Source organism: Cetorhinus maximus, chromosome 5, assembly GCF_964194155.1.
Source record: "Cetorhinus maximus chromosome 5, sCetMax3.hap1.1, whole genome shotgun sequence".
NCBI lineage: Eukaryota > Metazoa > Chordata > Chondrichthyes > Lamniformes > Cetorhinidae > Cetorhinus > Cetorhinus maximus.
Genome location: NC_135883.1, coordinates 67,805,193 through 67,827,989, shown reverse-complemented (window position 1 = coordinate 67,827,989; position 22,797 = coordinate 67,805,193). Strand labels below are relative to the sequence as shown.

Here is a 22,797-nt window from a genome sequence, read left to right as displayed (position 1 = left end):
GGGCAAACAGTGGGGGAGTGCACAAGCTCTTTATGCTGGTTTTGGCTGGCTATGCCTCACCACTACCCCTATGCCCACTGTGAATCTTGTTGGGTGTCGCTATCCTCTGCCTGACATCTGGATGCTCAATATGCCCTTAGAGAAAGATAATATCCATTTAATATTGGACCAACAGGATGTCTAATCAATTAACATCTCAATGGTTTGGCTTGGTTTAGAGATTCTTAAGCAGAGTGATAGCATATCAGACCCCTGAATACCCAAATTAACCACAAATAATGAGCAGCACTGGTTCAGTATTAAGTGTAGAATGTTTTTTCAAACGTCTACTGAAGATCTATGGGAGGATTGCTTCTCAGATTGTCACAAGGGCAACGTTCAATATTCCCTCCCTCTCTTTGGCCATGACCATGACACAGCCTCAGTTCTACCCTTGTGGCCAAGTGGAAATCACAAACTTGATGGATGGTGAATCATGGATGCAAACCGTGTCTTACTATTCCATTAGCACCTCATTGTACCAGCTCTCTGCACTGGTTCAATGGGTCACTCCCCTGTCACTGGACTCATATCTACTTCTTCCATCATTGGTATACCGTAGCTGCAGTGTCTGCCATCTACAACAATGGTCCTCAAACTTTTTTGGTTGATAGACCCCGTTTTAAATAGATTATTTACCACCGACTCACAATCTAAATTCTAACTTATATATATGATAGTGCTGCATGTAAAGATGCATTTAATAATGTTTTTAAGAAAATTGGTAATTACTTAGAGTAACAATTTGAGGATTATTTCACTGATGTACGTAATGATGAGACAGACCAGGCCAACCTGAGAGAAAAGATAAGTGTAACTGTACTAACATTCTAGTGCATGCCTACTGAACTACTTTTAATGTGATTAAAGATTGCCTGTTAATAGCATACATAGTCAATCAGTTCACAGACCACATCCAATGCGAATGACTATTGGCCAAATCAGTCTTCACTGCCGTCTTACCATTGTTAGATGTTTTAACAGATTCAAAGCAGATTACTATTTTGATTTAAATAAACTTCCCCATGAGCACAGGAGTTTCCTTGCCTCCAATTCTATTGCAGAATGGGACATTCTCAGGAATATTTTACAGACCTGTGCAAACTCAGTTCAGCTATTCAATGTTACTTAATCATGGATGGGGATGGTCAATGGCAGATGCTAGACCTTGGTCTGTGTTGGTGGAGAGATGTACAGCCCATGTTTTTAATGTGAGGTCCACACTGACAGCATGTGGCTGGGGGTGCCTCTCTACTAATTGGCACCACATGTGTCACACGATCAAAAATAAGGAATGACGTGGCTATGAGCACAGGACCTAATTTACATATGTTATATTTCACTCCAAAAGTTACTGCTAAGTGGTTTTCCTTTCCCAATATGGCTGGTGCCACATTCTGGCCATTTTGCACCTGAATATTGAGTGCAGCACAGCTGACTTTTATGGATCTAAGTGTCTGAATCTCAGATTGCATATGGTTAATGTCTGACCCTCAGATTCTGTATTGTCAGACATTATCTCATCCTCATGTTGCGTGCTACCAGACAATGTCTGAATCCTGCCATTTGTTTTGGGAACTCACTGTGTCCTGTTTCTGGTGGATGGAGTTCAAGGGTTTTAGGGATTGCTGTGGTGTCTGCACACCCAGGAGATCTGGAACTCTGAATCATTACCTTGCTGAGTTCAGTTAACTGCCTTCTCTCAGAGAGGATAAGTCCCCACTTAGATCTTGTGTATTGTTGCCTGGTGGGGTCTGTGGCCTCTGTCCATGTGCAGTGTCAGAGGTTGCAGCTCCTATGCAGTTCTCTAAAGGGACTGCTCCTCAACGTCTTCTTACTCTTCAGTCCCATTTCACTGATTGGAGCAGGGTGGTTAAGTCTCAGCATCTTTTCGTGCTCCTAGGCTCAGCTAAAACAGCAATTAGTAAGTCCAAGGCAGGCAGACATGGCTAGTGAGAGGCACTCTTGCTTCTTGTCTCTCTTCCGCCATCTTGTCTGTGCCCATGTGTCCCTGGAGTGTAAGCACAGTTCCCACTAGTACACTTGATGTCTTCTGTGACTGCAGGCTATGGTGGATGTTAGTAAGAACACTGATTTAGTTGGGAAGGTATCCTTTTGTTTTGGTGGCAATTTGATGATCATTTTGGCATATTTTTAGTTTAACTGGTCCTCTCATATTAGTAGTGCCCTCAAAGGGCATTTGTGATGATCCTTGGTTAGTGACCTTGTGACAGTCTAATGTCATCCCCATTGGTCCATCCAAAAGGCTGTCAATTATTTACTCCAATGATACACCTGGGTTTACCCTATAAAGTTCTGGCTCTCTGTTTGGTGGTAAATAATGTTTGGAATTGTTTCCCAAGTAGCCAGGAGTGAGGTTGTATTATTAGAAAAGGTCTGAACGCCAGGAAAAGGCGATGAGAGTCAGGTGGAGCCCTTTTAAAATTAGGGAAGGGTTCACAGAAATGCATGTTGCAATCGAGACAGAAAGGATCAGGTACCTGAAAAGGGGAAACGAAAAGATAGCTTTAAAAGTTTAGGATAGTTTTAAATGTACAAATAAATGCGGTGTATTGAATGCAACTGATGTTCAGTGTTATTAGATGGCTTCTCATCAGAAGTCTTAACTATAGCTGTTCTGGAAGGAGGGAATTCTCTGCAGACACGGGGTGGTTGTGAGCTTTAACATTGACCCCTGTGTTTCCATGATAAACTTTTGGCTACCGGCAAAACTTCAGAAGCAAAACTGTTGGGTTTTCAGGAGATCCTAGTGACCTGAGCGGGAGCCCTTCCTCCAGCCCAGGGCAGTCTCGGTGGAGCTCCGGGCTGGGATGGAGAAAGCGCCCAGGTACCAGCTCCTCCGGGAGGCAGTTACGGGAGCGTCTACGAGGCGAGACTCCGCAAGACTGGAGTGAGGGGTCGCCGTGAAGAAAGTGTTGTGCGACTCTCCTGAAACCTCGGAACTGGCTGTGCAGGAGTTTTGGAGGAAGAGGCACCCGAATGTGATCTGGCTGGGCGAGAGCATCCTCCAGAGGATCAGCAAAGAGCCTCCGGAATCAGAGAGCCACTTGCTCCTGATCGAGACTTGCCTGAAAGGGAAGTGTTGTTTCGATCCTGGGTCTTCGCCCTTCCTGTGGTTTGTGATGGAGGGGATCTCAATGACTACTCTGAGCAGAGGCCCAGACTGTAGCCTAAACAGGAGCTTCATGCAGCAGCTGAGCGCTGCTGTGCTGTTCCTGCACCTGAATCAGATCATCCATCGAGATCTCAAACCAGACCATGTCCTCATCGCCAACGCCCCAAAGGGACCCGTTTTAAAGCTGAGAGTTGAGTTTGTTTCCATTCCCTGCAGGGGGTTAAAAGAACGTGCATTTAAATCTGCGCCTTTCACGACCTTAGGACGACATAAAGTATTGCTTGGCCAATGAAAGTGTAGCCACTGTTGTCAAATTTACGTACAACAAGCTCCTAAATCAGCAATGTGATAACGTCCAAATAATTTGGGTTTTTGATGTTAAACGATAAATATTGGCCAGGACATAAGGAAGAACTCCTCCCCCTTCCTCTTCCAATAATGCGGTGGGATCTCTTACGTCCACCCAAAGGGCCAGAAGTCAGCTGTTCCGATTAGTGTGGTGCTTCACTAGCTCTCTAATAGTGCAGAGCCCCCCCTCTCACTCGATGGGGCTGCTCGCCAGGGATTTGTGCTTTACTCTCTAGTGTGGGCTTTGAACCCACAACCTTATGAACCATTTACAAACAAAGAGCCACCCACCTTCCTGTGGGATTCACCCTAGCCTTTGAGAACTCTGCTGTACCTGGGTTTTGTGGAGTTGGGCAAGGTGTACAAGGTAAACTGGAAGAGTAATGATAGTTGATTCTACAGTTAGGGGAACTGAAGTGTTTTTGCAGGTGTGATTCCAAGATGGTATGTTTCCTGCCTGGTGGCAATGCAGTCCTGCGGTCAGAATTTGGGAAGCTAGGTAAGCAGGACCTCAAATGTAGTAACCTTTGGATTACTCCCAGTACAACATGCAAAATAGAAGGATAAAGCCGATGAATGCATGGCTGGAATGATGGTGCAGGAAGGAGGACTTCAGATTTTTGGGACCAGTTCTGGGGGTGATGGGACCTGTAGAGGCTTGATGCGTTACACCTAAATAGAGCTGGGACTGAGATCCTTGCAGGGTGATTTGCTAGTGCTATTGGGGATGCTTTAAACTAGACAGGAGTGTGGAAACCAGGAGATAATAACAGGAATACCAAGGTCCACAGGATACTGGGAAAGACATAACTTAATATTCCTTATTCTAGTGCTAATTTGTGGGGTAGGAGAAAGTAAGTCTACGTCAGGGTCACTATGCTTATATGTGAATGTGGCAAATAAGATTAGTGAGTTACAGATGCAGATTGTCATGTTACCACATGTGATGTGGCTATGGCAGAGACCTGGCTCAAAAAGGGCAGGACTGGGTATTAAATATTTCTGGATATAAGGTGTTTAAGAAAGATGGGAATGGAAGAAAAGGGGAGGGGTGGCGGTATTGATTAAGGAGAACGTTGCAGTGCTGGAGGAAGAGGATGTCCCACAGGGGTCAAGGACAGAATCTATTTGGGTAGAGTTACGGAACAAAAATGGTGCATTGCATTGCTTGGTGTGGTCTATAGACCACTAACTAGTGGGAAGGATGTAGAGGAACAAGTTTGCAAGGAAATTATATGGTGCAAAACCTTTAGTCATAATGGGAGATCCAAATATGGACTGGGATAGTATTGTGAGGGACAAGAGTTCCTAGTGTGTTCAGGATAACTTTTTACGGTATGTTTCCAATCCAACAAGAAAGCAGACACTGCTAGACCAGGTTCTTGGGAATGAGGTGGGCCAAGTGGATTGTGTCAGTAGGAGAACGAGAGGACAGTGATCCTTGTATCATAAGGTTTAGGCTGACTATGGAAAAGGGCAAAGAACAATCAAGTAAGAATAATTAAATAGGGAAAACCAACTTCAATGGGGTGAGAACAGATCTGGGTTGAATAAATTTGAAGGAAATGGTAGCTGGACAATGGGCTACCTTCAAAAAAGGAGTTTGGGTGCAGTCAAGCTATGTTCTTTGGAAAAGTAGGGCAAATAAATTCCAAGCTTCCTGGATGACGAGGGAGAAATTCAGATTCTCTTCTCAAGGTATATAAATAGTAAAAGGAAGAGTAAGACCAAAGAGGCGATTTCTGCATAGAGGAAGGGGGCATGGCTGAGGTATTAAATGAATACTTCCATCTGTCTTTACCAAAGAAGATGATGCTGCCCAGGCCATGGTGAAGGAGGAGGTAATTCAGACACTTGAAGGGTTTAAAATTAGTGTGGAGGAGGAGGTATTGGGAAAGGCTAGGCTATGATAAGGCACCAGGACCAGATGGGATGCATCCAAGGATACGGAGGGAAGTGAGACTGGAAATCATGGAGGCACTGGCCATAGTTTTGCAGTCTTCCTCAGACTTGGGTGGTCCCAGAGGACTGGAGAATTGCAAACTTTAAACACTTTTTCAAAAAAGGGTGAAAAAGATAAACCCAGTTTTAAGATAAAAGATAAACAAGCCAGTCAGTTTAACTTCAATGGTGGGGTGACTTCTTAAAATAATCTGGGACAAGATTAATAGTCACATGGACAAACATGGGTTAATTAAAGAAAGCCAGCATAGTTAAACACAATTTCCCATTAAGAATCTAACTTGCTTTTTGTTTTTTTTTGAAGAGATAAGAGGGTTGATAAGGGTATTGCTGTTGATGTGGTGTACCTGGACTTCCAAAAGGCATTTCATATTATGCCATGCAACAGACTTGAATGAAGCTTTATAACTTGTGGAATAAAAGAGACAGTAGCAACATGGATATGAAATTGGCTGTGACAGAAAACAGTAGTGGTTAATGTTTTTTGGATCTGAGGAACGTTTGTAGTGGAGTTCCACAGGGGTCAGTGTTGGGACCCTTTCTCTTGTGTGGAGAAGTGTAAAGTGATTAGAACATGGAGAGACAGTATAAAATAAAGGGTATAATTCTGAAGGGAGCAGAGACCTGGGTGTATATGTGCATAAATCATTGAAGGTGGCAGGGCAGGTGAGTGATTTTAAAAAAAAAAATCATACAGCTTTATTAATAGCGACATAGCCTCCTTGTTCTTGTACTCAAGTCGAACTTGAGGAATGATGAACTTGTTGATTCATACCTAGCACAAAGGAAGATGGTTGTGGTTGTTAGAGGTCAGTCATCTCAGTACCAGAACATCGCTGCAGGAGATCCTCAGGGTAGTGTCCCAACCATCTTCAGTTGCTTCATCAACGACCTTCCTTCCATAAGGTCAGAAGTGGGATGTTAGATGTTCACCATTTGTGACCCCTCAGATATTGAAGCAGTCCATGTCCAAAAGCAGCAAGACCTGGACAATATCAAGGTTTGGGCTGACAATTGGCAATAACATTCGTGCCACACAAGTGCCAGGTAATGACCATCTCCAACAAGGGAGAATCTAATCATCACCCCATGACACTCAATGGCATTACCATTGCTGAATCCCCCCACGATCAACATCCTAGGGGGTACCATTGTACAGAAACTGAACTGGACTAGCCATATAAATACTGTGGCTACAAGAGCAGGTCAGAGGCTACAAATCCTGCGGTGAATAACTCACCACCTGACTCCCCAAAGCCTGTCCACCATCTACAAGGTACAAGTCAGGAGTGTGATGAAATACTCTGCACTTGCCTGGATGAGTGCAGCTCCCACAACACTTGAAGCTTGACAATATCCAAGACAAAGCAGTCTGCTTGATTGGCACCCCATCCACAAACACCACTCCCTCCACCACCAACACACCGTGGCAGCAGTGTATCATCTGCAAGATGCGATACATGAACTCACTCAGCCTCCTTAGACAGCACCTTCCAAACCCATGACTGCTGCCATCTAGAAAGACAAGGGCAGCAGACACATGGGAACACCACCACCTGGAAGTTCCCTGCCAAGCCACTCGCCATTCTGACTTGGAAACATATTGCCAGTCTTTCACTGTTGCTGGGTCAAAATCCTGGCACTCCCTCCTGAACAGCACTGAGTATACCTACACCACATGGACTGCAGCAGTTCAAGAAGGCTGCTCACCACCTCGAGGGCAGTTAGGGATGGGCAATAAATGCTGGCCTAGCCAGCAATGCCCACATCCAATGAATGAATTTTTAAAAAAAACTTAGAAAAGACACTAAGATAAAAGCAAAATACTGCAGATGCTGAAAATCTGAAATAAAAACAAAATACTGGAAACACTGAGCAGGTCTGACAACTCTGTTTCTCTGTACAGATGCTAACGTTTTGAGTCCATATGACTCTCTTCAGAGCCTGCTGAGTTTTTCTCAGCTGAGCTTCAGAACCTGAGTTTTTCCAGCAATTTTTGTTTTTATGACTCTTCAGAGCACTGGTTCAGTGTCAATTGTCTAGGTCTTGAATGCTGGACTTTAAAAAGGATGTGAAGGCATTGATGAGAGTGCATAAAAGATTCAGAGGCATTTAAGAGGGCATTGTTTCTATTTAAATAATCATCCAATGTGCAGGGTTACAGGGAAAAGGCAAGAGATTGGCACTAAGTTAAAATGTTCAGCTGGTGCTGACACGATGGGCTGAATAGCCATCTGCACCATAATTCTGATCGAATGGTCCCAGGGGTGAGGAAGTTACGTAGATAAATTGGGGAGATGGTGGTGTTGTGGTAATGTTACTAGGCTTGTAATCCAGAGACCCAGTCTAATGCTCTGGGGATATGAGTTCAAACCCCACCATGTCAGCTAATGGAATTTGAATTCAATTAATAAATCTGGAATCTAAAGCTAGTCTCAGTTTCATGGTCACCATTACTATCATTGATTGTCATAAAAACCCATCTGGTTTACTAATGTCCTTTAGGGATCAAAATCTGGTGTCCTTGTCTGGCTTACATGTGACTCCAGACCCACAGCAAGGTGGTTGACTCTTAACGGCCCTCTGAAATAGCCTAGCAAGGTCAGTTCAAGGGCAATTAGGGATGGGCAACAAATGCTGGGCTTGCCAGTGACACCCACATCCCATGAAAGTATGAAGAAAAAGGATTGGTGAAGTTAGGACTCTTCCCTTGAAGAAAAGATGGCTGAGAGGAGATTTGATTGAGGTATTCAAAATCATGAGGTCTCTGGACAGAGTAGATAGGGAGAAATCATTCCTACTTAAAGCGGTCAGAACAATTTTAAAGTAATTGGTAAGATAAAAAAAACTTTCACGCTGAGTGGTTATGGTCTGGAATGCACTACCTGAATGTGGTGGAGGCAAGTTCAATCAAAGCATTCAAAAGGAATTGAACTATTATCTGTAAAGGAAGAATGGACAGGGTTATGGGGAGAAGGTGGAAGAATGGCACTAGGGAAGTTGTTCATTTGGGTAACTAGTGCAGACATGATGGGTCGAATGGCCTCTTCTGTTTTAACAATTCTGTGAACTGTCACATGACCTACTGAACTGTCACATGACCTACTGACCCCATCACTATTATCCAGTCAAGTCTGTGTTACTGATTATCTTTCCCATTAGGGCTGAGGCCTCTGATTCCTGTACTTGGAATATTATAAAAACATCTTGCTGTTCACCCTATATAAAATACCTTGACCCCATGAAATTAAATCTGTTAAAATTGCCCCCATCACCATCTGAAGTACTGAGTTATGCTGATAGACATGTCCCCCACCGCCCCCCCCACCCAGCACTCAAATTCTTCTCAATACTAGCTACAGACCTAACACATTCTTTTGGTGCTTCTCCTTTCTTTAACATGGGCATTAACATGAAGTATTAGAAAATAACTGATTCCCACATCACTAATTGTTCAGTCAGATCTTACTTATTTACATAGACTGGATTTTACTGTCATTCCAAATTGCAAACCTTTATAAATTATTGATTTGCACAATATAAATATTGCCACGAATTAAAAAGGTTATTTGGAAACATTGAGCTGATTTTGCAGAATAGGGCTTGTTGAAAAGTCAGATTATAATTTAATGGCTACATTATAATAACTTGGAAATAAATCTTTGTCTGATAACTGATCAGCTGACACCAAATCTTGACTTTTAGTATTACCTGTGATAGCTCCTTGAAGTTATTACTCTGCAGTATATGTAACTGGTCATCTAATCATTCAAATACTTTCAGTGAAAAGATGACAATTATCAGTTTATAGGCTAAGTAAATAGCTGAATCCCAGATCCTGCTCCAGGTTGTGGATCCCACTGGGGTGAACTTGCATCCAAACTCCAGGAAGCAGAGTGGGTGTAGGGGGCATGATTTGTGGTTCATGGACAGTTGCTGGGTGGAAGACTTTCGATTCCAAGAGGACAAAATTCCAACGTTGAGGTGCTAAGTGATGGAAATGATGGGCTTGAGAAAGGAGATTAAAATGCAAGAAAGGATGAACTAAACAAGGAGTTCCATAAATGGAAGGGTCTGGGACACACTCACTAAAACCTGGAGGGGAAAAGGGGAGAGTGTAAAATGCAGTACAGGATATTGAGACAAGATCATAAGGGGGAATGTGAGGGTTTCTGTAGTTTAAAAAAAATACCTGAGGCTGTTGCTGCATTTAGGAGGGTGGGGTTGGCCCTTGCAGGAGGGGGGTGGGTGGTGAAGTGGTTGAGATCTCTGGGAAGGGTCCTGTGGATGCTTCAGGTTGCTCTGATGCTGTTTAACAGTGATTTTGTTTCTCTTGATAATCTTGGAGTAGTTAATAAAGCATATAGGATCATGGACATTATAAATAGAGGAGACGGAGTACAAAAGCCAGGAGGTTGTGTTAACCTGTACGAAACAATGGCTTAGCCTCAACTGGAGTACTGTCCAGTTCTGGGCGCCACACTTTAGGAAGGACATGAAGACACCAGAGAGGATGCAGTAAAGATTTGAGAATGGATTTAGGGATGACGAACTTCAGTTACATTGGAAGATTGGAGGAGGGAGGGAAGATCTGATAGACACATACAAAATCAGTGTGGGGTCTGGACAGAAGATGGGGAGAAACTGTTCCTATTGGTGGACTGATCAAGAACCAGAGTGCACCAATTTTGAAATGATTGGTGACCTGAAGAAAAGCTTTTTCACATAACGAGTGGTTAGAATCTCGAATGCACTGCCTGTGGTGGAGGCAGATTCAATTGTGGCTTTCGAGGGAGAATTGGATAATTGTCTGAAGACACACAAAAATTGCAGGGCCTGGAGAAAAAGGCAGGGCAGTGGCACTCAATGAGTTGCTCTTGCAGAGAGCTGGTACAGACACAATGGGTTGAATGGCCTCCTGTACTGCAACCATTCTGATTAGCTTTTCTTTTCCCTTGAACCTCGTGTACCAGTTGTTCTTCCGTTTCCATTGTTTAGAAATGGATGTTAACAAACTTTAGCTGTTTTGTTTCTGTGTGCACCCACTGTTGAATGGTATTCCCCTTCATGATTGATATCTTTATCAGAGAATAAGGAACTGAAGAATTGAAAATATTCCTCCTTTATAAAATGCTGATTTTTTTTTCTGGCATTTTCCATTTTCTTGCTGATTTCAGCATCTGCAGTGTTTTGCTTTTGTTTAACTAGAAGAACTGGAGCTATTTTCATTAGACCAGAGGAGGTTAAGTGTTGATATTTGAACTTCCCAAGGGATGGGGCAGGACAGACTGTCTTCTAGATTGTCAACCACTGAAAAGAGAAGATTTGGGACATAGAGCTGGAGAAACTTAAAAATGACAATTGTGCAGCTGTGAAGTGCACTAGTGGAGTTGATTGAAGCAGGGACCATGTCACAAGGGAGAAGGAAACTGAACAACCATGTGGATTAGCATTGCGGCCATAGAAGATAAACACCAACATGGGACTTTTAAGCTAAATAGCTGGCTTCTGTTATAGTTGCTAGTCCTAGTCCAACTTGCTTGCTTCATGTGTCCATTAAACCACAACTCCACTATTCAATTTTTTAATAGAGTATTTAACTACAAACAAATATCCAAGAGGAATGAATCTTTTTTAAAATTAAATGTTCAAACACTAGAGGCTCTCACAGATGTGTCTCAGACCTCTATTTCCAACTCTTGCTATCTGGTCAGTAGTTTACTCTTGTATGAATTCAATAAATGCTCAATGTGGAAAGATTTGTTTTTAAGCAGGAGCAGCACTGCAGATTACCAGAAGATGGAGTCTGACCTCTGTTCACCTCTTGTATTCCAGGTGGCTGATTTTAGTTTGAGTAAGATGTGCCAGAGCAAAGGCAGTGTGAATCGACAGCAGATGTCAACAGCTTGTGGCTCTGACTTCTACATGGCACCAGAGCTCTGGGAGGGGCAGTACTCGGCCAAAGTTGACATTTTTGCCCTTGGCATCATGTTCTGGGCCATAATCGAGCGAGTCACCTTTAGAGATGCTGAAGTCAAGAAAGAGCTTTTAGGTGAGCGTATCCCTTTTTTTTTGGTGGGGAGGGAGAGGAGTGGTAGTTGTTGGCAAACAAATGCCAAATTTCCTCAACCAGGCCTCCAAGGTGTCACCTTGCTTGGAATAACAGTCCTCCCATCTTTGCAAGTTGGCTTTTAATTTAAGTGAAAGTGATGGATGGAAGTAATTTTCTACAATTCCTTCCTACTCAGTCCCAACAATAGACCTCAATATGAGCACCAACTAGAACAACTTGTATTGATTTAGTGTCATTGGCATAATAAAATGTCCCAAGGCACTTCAGCACTTCCAAAAAAAATGGATGCTGAGCCACATAGACATAGGGGTAGATGGGTTTTAAGGAGTATCTTGAAGGAGGATAGAAAGATGGGTGGAAAGGTTTAGGGAGGGAATTCTAACTCGAGGGGGTCTTGGTAGCTGAAGGCATGGCTACCACTGTGGAGTGATTTTAAAATCACGGATGTACGATAAAATCAAGGATGCTTAGAGACTGGAACTGGGAGCAGGGCAGATTTCATGGAGGGTTGTAGGATTAGAGGAGGTTAGAGATGGGGAGAGTCTGGACCATAGATGAATTTTAAAGACCAGGATGCTTAGCTGGAAGCCAAGGTAAGTTAGTGAGCTTTGGGATGATGGGTGAATGGGACTTGGTACAAGTTAGGTCATGGGTATCAGAGTTTTGGATAACCTTTAGTTTAGAGGATAGAATGTAGGTGGCTGGCCAGTAGTATGCTAGCACAGTCAAATCTAGAGGTAAGACAAGGATTGGATGAGGGGGTGTAATGTTAGAAGTTGAAATAGGTGGTCTTGGAGATTGAGCAGATAGCTAGTCAGAAGCTCATCTTGAGATCAAATACAACACCAAGGTTGCAAACATTCTGTTTCAGCCCCCCATCCTTGGGGAAAGAGATGGAGTTGGTGGGCTAGGGAACAATGAGGAAAATGGTTTTGGTCGTCTTGGTTTAATTGGGGGAAATTTCTGCTTATCCAGTGCTTGATGTTGGGCAAGCAATCTGACAATTTAGAGAAAGCAGAGGGGTTGAAGGAAGTACTGGTGGTGAAGTAGAATTGGGTGTCATCAACTTGTATAATGAAACCTGATGCTGTGTTTTCACTACAACAAGTGGACCTTTCCATTCTGTATGTTATCGCTGAGAGAGGTATTTGTGGTTTTGGGGTACTTTTTTTGAACAGCAACCCACACATCAACTGAGACCAGCCAACTCCTTATGTAGAGCCCTTACATCCATCAAATGGACCAACCTCCCAGCCTGTGTAATGGGGTTGAATCGATGGCCAGGAAATGAGGCAACCATAGAATCTTGAAGCACAGAAGCAGCATGTTCTGGCTCATTGGTGTTATTCAATTAGTTCTGCTCTTTCCCCATAGCCCTGTGAATTTTCTTCCCCTCGCCTCCCCCCACTCCCGTCTATCGCTGATGCGTGTTACACTGTGTGGGGGGGATGTTATCTCAGATAGAAATTCATGAGATCGCTCATCAGCTGAACTAAAGGGACTACTAACAATTCCTTTAAATTCAAAAATCCCATAATACTTAACGGAATCGGTATGTGGGGAAGTTAATGAATGATTTTTGACTTGTTTCAGCAGTTGGGGAACAATGAGTTGCAAAAGTTGCCTCTTTTTCCCAAAGTTTGTCTTTTTAAATGGATCTATATTTGTCTCTCTCATACACTATGATCTCTTCTACAATGGATGTTCTTTAGGATTCTTCTGAGTACAGACATTGCCCAAGTTAACTATTTGTTTCTGCAGCCAATCTGACTCTAGTCTCTCGCACTGACCTGCATTGTTTACAGGTCTCTGCAATAATGGAGGCATTAAATTAAAATGCCCTGTCAGACATGCCATTGCCTCACAGGCAGGCGATGAGTTTTGCTAAAAACAAAAAGCTAAAAGCTACTGCGGATGCTGGAAATCCAAAACAAAAACAGAATTACCTGGAAAAACTCAGCAGGTCTGGCAGCATCGGTGGAGAAGAAATCAGTTAACGTTTCGGGTCTTCATGACCCTTCGGCAGAACTGAGTATAGTTAGGAGAAAAGTGAAATATAAGCTGGTCTAAGGTGGGGGGGCGGGGGGAGAGAGAAGTTGAGGGTGTGGTGATTGTGGAGATAAGCAAGCAGTGATAGGAGCAGATAATCAAAAGATGTCACAGACAAAAGGATCAAAGAGGTGTTGAAGGTGGTGATATTGTCTGAGAAAAGTGCTAATTAAGAATGGAAGACAGGATACTCAAGGTACAGCTATAGTGGGGGTGGGGTGGAAAGACTAAAAAAGTTTTAGTTTTAGATTTAAAAATAATGGAAATAGGTGGGAAAAGAAGAATCTATATAAATTATTGAAAAAAAAAAGGGAGGGGGGAGAAACGGGGTGGGGATGGGGGGAGGGGGAGTTTAAGATCTAAAGTTGTTGAATTCAATATTCAGCCCGGAAGGCTGTAAAGTGCCTAGTCGGAAGATGAGGTGCTGTTCCTCCAGTTTGCGTTGGGCTTCACTGGAACAATGCAGCAAGCCAAGGACAGACATGTGGGCAAGAGAACAGGGTGGAGTGTTAAAATGGCAAGCGACGGGGAGGTTTGGGTCTTTCTTGCGGACAGACCGCTGGCTACTGACTTGTGACTGAGGTATTCGAAGGAAGGTGAGCAGTACATTCCCCAAAGGACTTCAGAAGCATTTGTTCCTGAACATCCTCTCCCAAAGTCATGCTGATTTTTTTTTGATTGCCTGCTCCTGGTTTCTGGTGTCTCCCTAATCAATGGGAGAGATGTAAATGAGATACCTCAGCCTATCAATGTTGCTTTCCCCCCCTCCTGCTTTACCTTAAGAGGGTGATGAGAATCTCAAACTTCACCCTGAAGGGCACTACATGCACAATTATTCTTGATATGAAACCATTTTATAGAGGGGAGAAAATTAAAATAAAGACTTTAATCTCTGCAAAACAAGTGGACCACTTTGTCCCAAGTTCAGTTCAAAATCACTTGCTGACTCTCCAAAATAGAGCCTACAACTAGATGCTGAGTTTTTCTGCATCTTCAAATCTTGTTTTTAACTAAACCTTTTTGACATATTACTTTTTAAAATATTTTTGTCATCCTCTTTTGGGTTAGATAGATTTTTGAACTTGCCATTGGGGTGTAAAATCAGTGTCAATTGACCACAACCTGCCTAATTCAATTCCAGTGAAAAGGAAATAACAGACAGTTTCTATAACGACCCATCCCTTGATGACAAATGTGCACCCAGGCAGCAAGTTCAAAACCTGCCCCTTGAGTATTTTCAAATTGATAATTGGGTTCAGTGCATTGTTGCTCCAATTAATATCAAATCTTAACTTCATGAATTAAGAAACGAGAATAATGTCAAAACAATATTTGATTTCACTGCAGTTACCTTCCCTCTGGTTGCAGCAAAATGTGAACATACGAACACCACTCAGCCCCACGAGCCTCCTCTGCTATTCAATAAGATCATGGCTGATCTGAATGTAACCACAACCCCACATTCCTGTCTACCCCTGATAACCTTTCACCCCCTTGTTAATCAAGAATGTATCTAGCTTTGCCTTTAAAAAATATTCAGACTCTGCTTCTGCCGTCTTTTAAGGAAGACCTCAACCCTCAAAGAGAAAAAATTCTCAAGCAACCCCTTATTTTTAAACAGTGACCCCTAGTTCTAGATTCTCCAAGAGGAAACATCCTCTCCACATCCACCCTGTCAAGACTCTCAGGATCTTGAAGGTTTCAGTTAAGTCTCCTCTTACTCTTCTAGATTCCAGTGGATACAAGCCTAACCTGACCAGCCTTTCTTCATAAGACAACCCACCCATTCCTGGTGTTAGTCTACTAAACCATCTCTGAACTGCTTCTAATGCATTTACATCTTTCTTTAAATAAGACTAGTACTGTACACAGTACTCCTGATATGGTCTCACCAATACCCAATACAACTGAAGCATAACCTCCCTACTTTTGTAATCCATTCCCCCTCACAATAAATGAAAAGATTCTATTAGTTTTCCTAATTACTTGCATTCTAATCTTTTTTGTGATTCATGCACTAGGACACCTCTGAATCTGAGATCTGCAATGTCTCACCATTTAGATAATTTTTTATTCTTCCTGCCAAAATGAATGATCTCACATTTGCCCACATTATACTCCATTTGCCAGGTCTTTGCCCACTCACTTAATCTATCTGTCACTTTGTAGCCTCCATTCATCCTCTTCACAATTTACTTTCCTACCTATCTTTGTGTCACCATCAAATTTAACTACCATTCCATCGGTCCCTTCAAGCAAGTCATTTATATAAAATTGTAAAATGTTGAGGTCGCAGCACTGAACCCTGTGGCACACCACTCATCACATCACATCCTGTCAACCAGAAAAAGACCCATTTATGCCAACTCCCTGCTTCCTGTTAGCCAGCCAATCTTCTATCCATGCCAATATGTTACCCCCTACACCGAGCTTCTATTTTCTGCAATAATCTTGATGTGGCACTTTATCAAATGCCTTCTGGAAATCTAAGTACAGTACATCCACTGGTTCCCCTTTATCCACAGCACATGTGACTCCTTCAAAGAAGTCTAATAAATTAGTTAAACATGATTTCCCTTTACAAAACCATGTTGACTCTGTCTAACTACCTTGAATTTTTCCAAGTGCCCTGCTATAACATCTTTAATAATAGCTTCTAACATTTTCCCTATGACAGATGTTAGGCTAACTGGCCTGTAGTTGCCTGCTTTCCCAAATCTAGGGAATTTGGGGAAAATTAAAACCAGTGCATCAACTATCTCACTAGCCACTTCTTTCAAGGCCTTGGGGTGAAGTCCATCCAGACTTGGGATTTGTCAGCCCACAGCCCCAACAGTTTGTTCAACACCATTTCCCTTGTGGTTGTAATTTTCCCGAGTTCCTCCTCCTCTTCCATTTCCTGATTAACATCCCAGGAATAATTGTGACTTGTGTCCTCTATAGCGAAGACCAAAGCAAAATACCCATTTAATTAATCTGCCGTCTCCTTACTTTCCATTTATCTATTCCCCAGATGCACTTTCTATCGGACCAATGCTCATTTTGTTGACTTTTCTTATTTAAATATCAATAGAAACTCTTACCATTTGTCTTTACATTACTAGCTAGCTTTCTTTCGTACTCATTTTTTTCCTCTTTAGTCTTTTTGTCATTCTTTGCTGTTCTCTCTCTATATTCTTTACAATCTTCTGACCTGCCACCTGTCTTTGCATAATTATATGCTTTTTCTTTAAGTTTGATACTGTCTGAACATTTCTAGTTAACCACGGATGGTGGGCCCTCCCCTTGGGATTCTTTTTTCTCATTGGAATGTGTATATTCTGTATTTTCTGAAATATCCCTTTAAATGTCTGCCACTGAACTTCTATTGACATATTCCTCAACCTCATTTGCCAGTTCACTTTAACTAGCTCTGCTTTCCTGCCCTCATAATTGCCCTATTTAAATTTAAAATACGAGTCTTGGACACATTCATTTTGAGGGAGAAACAAGTAAAATTCAATCATTATGATCACTACTACCTAGGGGTGCCTTCACTAGGTTATCAGTTAACCCTATCTTGTTGCTGAATACCAGGTCTAGTATTGCCTGCTCTCTGGTTGGCACCAGAATGTGCTGTTCTAAGAAACTATATTGAAAGCATTCTGAAATCCTCATGTATGCTACCTTTGCCCATCTGATTTTTCCAGTCAATATGTAGATTAAAATCCCTCATGATTATTGCTGTACCTTTCTGGCAAGCCTCCATTATCTCTTTTTTCATAATCTGTCCTACCGTGTGGTTGGTGGTGCACCACTCCCATGTGACTTTCTGCCTTTTATCGTTCCTCATGATCCAAACTGCCTCTACATCCTGGTTTCCTGATCTTGGGTCATCCCTCTCATGTGCTAATACCATCATTAATTAACCGAGCCAGCCCTCCATCTTTTCCTAACTTCCTGTTCTTCTGAAATGTCATGTACCCTTCAACATTCGGGTCCCGGTCTGTGTCATCCTGTAGTCATGTCTCAGTAATGGCTATCGATCGTACTTAATTATTTCTATTTACACTATCAGTTCATCAATCCTAACTTCACGAAGAAAGGAAGGAGATCCATCTATCCATAATTAGCTGTAGTCAACAAGGGGCTGTCGGCATCTCTTTGTACACCTCTGCATGTTGTTGTCATTCCTCCCTCCATCTCAGTTTGATGTCCACTTAGTCTGTTCTTTCCTGATGTTTCTATTGTTGCCAACACCGGACTCTCACCCTGTCTTGTCCAGGGTCATAATTCCTCAATTTCCAGTAATTGAAATATTGCTGATTGAAGGGATGTTGAATAGTATAATTCTAATCTGGGATGTTTGGGGTTGCTTTTGCAGGTATATATTTTTCTCTGGGATGTGAGTTAGTCCCTATGGGCAAGGCATTGGTGGAGAATCCCAGCCTGGTGCTTCCAATTCCTATGAATAGTAAAGGGGTTATGAGCAAAGGTATCCAGAAACTTCTAAGAGACATGTTGGCCTTTAAGTCCCAAGAACGGCCAGATGCCTTTAGCCTACAGGTGCAAATTGATCAAGTCGTGTTCTCAGGGGCAAGGTGGTGACCACAAGCTTTCTCCTTGGTGTTCTACTGGAAGATTGCAGATGAAGACAAGCCTGTCCACAGGCACTTGGTGATTACACTGGCCATGCTTTTGGATGACGCAGTCCTTGGGCCTTGTCCTTGTGGTCCATCTTGATCTGGTATGTTTGGAATTGAGGAACACATGTTCAGTACAGATAATTTGTGACTCAAATTTGAGAAATAAAGGACTTAACTCATTCTACCCCATTGTTAAATTGTTACTTGGAACAATGGTTTTTTTTTTGTGTAGTGGGTATGGCTCTTTGGCTTCTTCTGAATGACAGTTGGATTTTTGCACATGTTCTCCAATAACTCTACTTAGTTGGTGGCAGGCAGATAGAGATGTATTTTCTTTCTCCTTGTAGTGGCCTGTTTATTATTATACACCAAGATGGCACAGTATTAAACCCTTACCTAGGTAGGTAAGCTCATCTGCTCTGCTGGATCATCCCCATTTGACAGCTGCCTAGATCAGGACATCTCTGCTGACTCCCTTGTGCTGTGCAATCCATCCACTGTTTAGGTTTCCTGGGACTGCCCTCGCCCCAGTTACCAGATAGAGAACTGGTTGACATCTTTGGATCTTTGTGGTGGGTGTACCTCCTGACCTGTTTAATGCTGATTTCTAGTTGATTCTGCCTTGTATTCCTGGAGTAACTGGCACACCAGGAATGTAAGAAATGCACAGAAGGTCTGCCAATACTCCCAAGAAAAGGTGAGTTGATGTTTGGGGACACAAGTTGACACGAGCTTCTGAGGATCTTTGGGCTCTGTCCTTTCTGTTTTTAGACTCATTTGCAACATCAATTTTTCTAGCAAATCTGATTTTTTTTCCTGAGAATCTTGTCTGCCCTGGGGGAGGTGGTGGTGTAGCAGTATTGTCATTGGACTAGTAATCCAGAGACACTGGATAATGCTCTGGGGATCTGGGTTTGAATCCTGCCACAGCAGATGGTGGAATTCAATAAAAATCTGGAATTATAAGTCTAATGATGACTGAAACCATTGTTGATTGTTGTAAAAATCCATCTGCTTCACTGGTTCACTAATGTCCTTTAGGGAAGGAAATCTGGTGTGGTCTATGTGACTCCAGACACACAGCAATGTGGTTGACTCTTAAATGTTCTCTGAAATGGCATAGCAAGCCACTCAGTTGTATCAAAAGTCTGAAAGGAATGAAACAGGACAGACCACCTGGCATCAACCTAGGCAATGGCAAACTCAGCCCCGCTGACCCTGCAAAGTCGTCCTTAAGTCGTCCTTACTAACATCTGGGGGCTAGTGCCAAAATTGGGAGAGACAAGTCGAGCAACAGCCTGACATAGTCACATCATAACTTAGATACTGTCCCAGACACCGCCATTGCAATCTGTTGGTATGTCCTGTCCCACTGGCAGGACAGGCCCAGCAGAGGTGGTGGCACAGTGGTATGCAGGCATGAAGTCTCATGGCATCATGTCAAAACATGGGCAAGGAAACCACCTGATTACCATGTACTACCCTCTCTCAGTGATGAGTAACCCACCTTCTGACTCCCCAAAGCCTGTCCACCATCTACAAGGCACAAGTCAGGAGTATGATGGAATACTCCCACTTGCCTGGATGAGTGCAGCTCCCACAACACTCCAGAAGCTTGACACCATCCAGGACAAAGCAGCCCACTTGATTGGTACCACATCCAAACATTCACTCCCTCCACAACCAACGCACGGTAGTAGCAGTGTGTACTAGCTACAAAAAGCACTGCAGGAATTCACCAAGGCTCCTTTGACAGCACCTTCCAACCCCCTGTCTGCTACCAGTGAGAAGGACAAGGGCAGCAGCGAGATGGGAACATCACCACCTAGAAGATCCCCTCCAAGTCACTCACCATCCTGACTTGGAAATATATCGCTGTTCCTTCACTGTCACTGGGTCAAAATCCTGGAACTCCCTCTCTAACAGCATTGTGGGTGTACCCACACCACATGGCTGCAGTGGTTCAAGAAGGCGGCTCATCACCTTCTCAAGGGCAACTGGAGATGGGCAATAAATGCTGGAGGAAGCATTGAGGGTGGCAGGGGCACAATGTACTCTGAGTGGGGGACTTCAATGTCCATCAAGGGTGGCTCGGTAGCTGGTCCAATCCTAAAGGCAATAGCTGCTAGACTTGGTCTGCAGCAGGTGGTGAGGGAACCAACAAGAGGGAAAAACATGCTTGATCTCATCCTCACCAACCTGCCTGCTGCAGAGATCTATCTGTCCATGATAGTATTGGTAGGAGTGACCATTGCACAGTCCTTGTGGAGACGAAGTCCCACCTTCACATCGTGTTCACACCTACGACCGTGCTAAATGGGATAGATTTCAAACAGATCTAGCAACTTAAGACTGGGCATCCATGGGGTTCCAGGCATCAGCAGCAGAAGAATTGTACTTGAACACAATCTGTAACCTCAAGGCCTGCCGTATCCCCCACTCTACCGTCAAGCCAGGGGATCAACCCTGGTTCAATGAAGAGTGCAGGAGGGCATGCCAGGAGCAGCGCCAGGCATACCTAAAAATGAGGTGTCAACCTGGTGAAGCTATAACACAGGACTACTTGCGTGCCAAACAGCATAAGCAGCAAGCGATAGACAGAGCTAAGTGATTCCACAACCAATGGACCTGATCTAAGCTCTGCAGCCCTGCCACATCCCATTGTGAATGGTGGTGTAGTCACTGGAGGAGGAGGCTCCACAAATATCCCCATCATCAATGATGGAGACTAGCACATCAGTGCAAAAGATAAGGCTGACATATTTGCTACAATCTTCAACCAGAAGGGCTAAGTGGATAGAACCATAGAAAAGTTACAGCACAGAAGGAGGTCATTTGGCCCACCTTGTCCATGCCAGCCCGAGGACACCCAGGTGCCCTTTCTAATCCCACCTTCCTGCACCCGGCCCATAGCCCTGCAGCTTACAGCACTTAAGGTGCAGATCCAGGTACCTTTTAAAAGAATTGAGTTTCTGCCTACACTGCCAACTTGGGCAGCGAATTCCAGACACCCACTACCCTCTGCGTAAAAAAAGCTCTTCCTCGTGTCCCCCTACACCTTCTGCCACTTATCTTGAATCTATGTCCCCTGGTTCTAGTATTCTCCACCAAAGGAAACAATTTTATCCTGTCCACTCTATCTATTCCCCTCATAATTTTGTACACCTCAATCAAGTCACCTCTCAGCCGCCTTTGTTCTAAGGAAAATAACCCCAACCTATCCAATCTCTCCTCATAGCTACACTTTTCTAACCCTGGCAACATTCTTGTAAACCTCCTCTGCACTCTCTCCAGAGCTATTATGTCCTTCCTGTAATGTGGTGACCAGAACTGCACACAATACTCCAGTTTTGGCCTCACCAGTGTTTTATACAATTCCAACATTATATCCTTACTTTTATATTCTATACCTCTGCCAATGAAGGAGAGCATTCCATATGCCTTCTTTACAAACTTGTCTACTTGAACTGCTGCCTTCAGGGACCTGTGTACTTGTATGCAAAAATCTCTCACTTAGTGATCACTAAGTGGAGTGAATCGAATTGGCTGAAGACTGGCATCTGTGATGCTGGGGACCTCTGGAGGAGGCAGAGATGGATCATTTACAAAGGAAAGGGAGGATGTAGATATAGTAGTCCAGGAGGAACACTGCAAGATATTGGACAGGATAGTCATAAAGAGAGAGGAAGTACTCGAAGGATTGAAATCCTTGAAAGTTGATAAGTCACCAGGGCCAGATGGACTACCCCTCTTAGTACATTCCCATTTATTGTGTAATCCCTGTAACTGTTTGACCTCCCTAAATGTATGACCTCACACTTCTCTGTTAAAATCCATCTGCCACTTTACCGCCCGCTGCGCCAACTCATCTATATCGTTTTGGACATTATGGCTATCCTCTACACTATCCATTACTCAGCCAATCTTTGTGTCATCTGCAAATTTCCCAATCGTGCCCCCCACGTTCACGTCCAAATTGTTAATATATAACACAAACAACAAGGGTCCCAACACCGAGCCCTGTGGAACACCACTTGAGACAACTTTCCATTTGCAAGGGCATCCATCGACCATTACCCTTTGTTTCCTGTTACAAAGCCAACCTTTTATCCAGTTTGCCATATTACCCTGAATCCCATGGGCTTTTACTTTCCTGACCAATCTGCCATGTGGGACCTTGTCAAATGCCTTGCTAAAATCCATGTACACAACATCCACTGCACTACCTTCATCAACCCTTCTTGTCACTTCCTCAAAGAATTCAATCAAATTTGTGAGGCAAGACCTTCCTTTAACAAATCCATGCTGATCATCCCTGACTGGTCCATGCCTTTCCACATGACAGTTAATCCTATCTCTCAGGATTGATTCTACTAATTTGCTCACCACTGATGTAAGACTAACTGGCCTATAATTGTTGGCATTTCCTTTGATCCCTTTTTAAACAATGGAACTACGTTTACATTTCTGCAGTCCTCCGGTACCTCCCCTGTATCTAGTGAAGATTGGAAAATCATCCTCAGAGCATTTGCTACCTCCTCCCTGACTTCCTTCAGCAGCCTCAG

The 22,797-nt window shown here is 43.3% G+C and overlaps 1 pseudogene; it reads left to right on the top strand.

Annotated features, from left to right (window-relative positions):
• The first annotated feature begins 404 nt into the window (after nt 1-404).
• Nucleotides 405-18,194, top strand: LOC144681109 (serine/threonine-protein kinase PDIK1L-like; annotated as a pseudogene).
• Nucleotides 18,195-22,797: the final 4,603 nt, after the last annotated feature.